The 3,107-nt window shown below is 38.4% G+C and overlaps 1 pseudogene; it reads left to right on the forward strand.

Annotated features, from left to right (window-relative positions):
* Positions 1-756: 756 nt before the first annotated feature.
* LOC121653826 lies at positions 757-1,606 on the forward strand (annotated as a pseudogene).
* Positions 1,607-3,107: the final 1,501 nt, after the last annotated feature.

A 3,107-nucleotide genomic window follows, 5' to 3' on the forward strand; every position in this document is an offset into this window, starting at 1 on the left:
TGTGGAACTATCAGAAGGTTAATTAATATGAAAGCAATGAGGGTTGACTTAGATTTTCACATACTTTCTTCTGCATTTTGGCTTGCTTTTGTTAAAAATAATGGCATAGTGTTACACCAAATAAGTTTTTGCTAATCTGATTTTCTTTCTGACCTAGTGTAAAGATCTTGCTGCATGATAACACAAAACACCTAGAATATCATACTCAGAGCAGAATCTGAATCAGTTTTAAATCTAAATCTGAATGAAGCATGCGATCTTACTTTTTCCACATGATCAGACGCTTGTTTTATATCAATAAAACCTTCTTAATACTTCAGTGAAATTTTTGATTGGATGAAATGTTGTTTTTCCTGCAAAATACCTGTTTTTAGTTTATGTTAGTGCTGGATGTTAAACCTAGTAAACATAACTATGTTGACAAAGGCTCAACTACTTTATCACAGTCAAGCTGCCTTGGAAACAAAACCACATTGAAAACCACAACTGGAAAACACATTACATCAACCACCAGCGATCCCAGAACAATGTCATACATGTTAGATGTCACGTGAGGACAGAGATTATAAAACAAAAGCAAAGCCAAACTAACCTTGCAGAGCAGCTCTGCCCACATGGAAACAATCATTGAGTTTTTCTTGTGAACCTCGAGGAACAGATCATACAATAGATGTGGAATTAATTTAATTGTACATTCTTTTGTATTTCATTGACATCAACAGGTTGATATTTTACATGTTTTAAATTGTCTCCACGATGTCAAACACCTCTGTATCTCACTCTAACTTGTCTTTGGAAATGCAGTTTCAGGGGTTACTGGAAAGGGTGATGGTTTCTGCTTTGTGTACCATACCATCCTGTGTGTTTCTCTTCATTAATGGGATCATGTTGTTCATGCTGAGGAGTAAAGCGGTGTTTTGTGACACCAGTCGCTACGTTCTTCTCTATAACCTCCTTTTTGCAGACACCTTTCAGTTGGCAAAATCTCAAGTCCTGTTTCTGATGGCTGTTTGTAGAGTCAGCACATCTTATCCTCTATGTGCTGCTCTCCTCATTTTCACCAATCTCACCACTGTGATCTCTCCTCTCACTCTGGTTGTGATGTCTTCAGAGAGATATGTAGCGGTGTGTTATCCTCTGAGGCATGCTTCCATTATCACCATCAGAAACACAGCTGTAGCTATTGCTGCATGCTGGACTGTTAGTGTATTAAACAATCTTGCTAAAGTCTTGTTATTTTTAAAGTTTCCATTTGAAAAGATGCCAGTGACAGAGGTTTGTTCTGTGATAGCTGTGCAACTTGGGTCTCTAACCCATCAATATGACACAGCCTTTACTTGTGTTGTGTTTGTTTCAGCTGGTCTGGCAATCGTTTTCTCCTATGTAGGTGTTGTTGTGGCAGCCAAGTCGGCCTCTACAGACAAAGCTTCAGCCCGAAAGGCTCGTCATACTCTGCTGCTGCATCTGGTGCAACTGGGCCTCAGTCTGTCCTCAACCATTTACAATCCTCTGATCACAGCTCTTTCAAGGATTCTAACAAGGATTGTGTTTCTGTGGGTCCAGGATGTTTTTTATATTTGTTTTATCATCTTACCCAGATGTTTGAGTTCTCTCATCTATGGGCTAAGAGATCAGACCATCAGACCTGTTCTCATTTACCATCTATGTTGTCAACAGAATCTGAAACTAAGAGCAGTCAGTGGTTGAAAACTCCAGTTTTCATTAAGTCTGAATATCTATAAAAACCACACAGTAATATTTTTATTTCACTCCCCCACTCATCAAAAGGTTCAGTACAACAGCACCAGGATTCCTGATGAGCTAAACAACATAACTGTTTTTTGTCTGTGCAAGATTACTATAATAAGAATCAATAATCAAGAATCAAGAATCTTTATTGTCATTGTGCAAGGCACAACGAAATTTTGTTCCAGAAGTTCATGGCTTAAAAGGCACACTGTAATACACAAAAGGCAATATCTCTCTCTCTCTCTCTCTCTCTCTATATATATATATATATATGTATATATATATATATATAAAGAGTAAAAGGAAATGAATTAGAAAATGAAACAGTTGACTCAACTTAAAAAGATAAGACTCTGTCCAGCCTTATCAAGGGTTCCCAAACTTTTTCAGCCCAACTGAAGAGCCATGTTGGGTTCAGCAGAACCCACCAAATATTTGTGTTTTGTACATGTTTAACTGTTTAGGTTACTGTAAATCTTACACACTCATTACTCATTCTTGTAACAATTACTGGTCCTGCAGTTGCTCTGTACCTGCTGCCAGTTCCTCTTTACTACTAGTGGAGTGTCCTCCCTCTGAAGCACCTGCATTATATCCAGATTTGCAGCACACACACACACACACACACACACACACACACACACACACACACACACACACACACACACACACACACACACACACACACACACACACACACACAAGCACATATTTCATATGGATTTGTGAATATAAACCTCAGACATCAAACAGCAATGATAAAAAGTTGCAATCATATAATTTATAGTAAAACACACTGATAAACTGATTAAATCAAAAGTTCCCTCATCAGAATTTAACCTGGGCTAATGAAATGTTCTTCACTCTCACAGCTGTGCAACTACTTGTGTGTTGGACAGGGACAGATGTGGACGGTATATGTGGACAGACTGTTATAGTCAAGCAGCCAAAGTATTAAAATACCCACCTGTCAGTTTAATACAACACAAATAATTAACTAATTAATTTATTTTATCCAGGTTATACCAGGAAACCCCAAATATGACCTAGTGTATATTTTAAAAAAAAGGGAAACGTTAACACTTTTGGACAGTGAAGGTCAAGCACATTTCTTCCGATTGGAGCTTTGATATAACTTTTGTGAGGGTCGAGTCAAAGCTGCACAACAAGTTGGACGCCAGACATTGCGACGGAAACATAATAAGCGGAGTCCATTAGTAGGCTACCAGTGCCACGTTCCTCTTTTTCTCTGTTGTTCTGCCTCCATGGTTTTGTGCCTTTTTGTTTGGCTCATATTTAGCCTTGACTAAATGTGAGTGTGGCCTCTGAAACTCAGTCACATGACCACCACATGTGAT

The sequence above is a fragment of the Melanotaenia boesemani genome, chromosome 15, assembly GCF_017639745.1.
Source record: "Melanotaenia boesemani isolate fMelBoe1 chromosome 15, fMelBoe1.pri, whole genome shotgun sequence".
NCBI lineage: Eukaryota > Metazoa > Chordata > Actinopteri > Atheriniformes > Melanotaeniidae > Melanotaenia > Melanotaenia boesemani.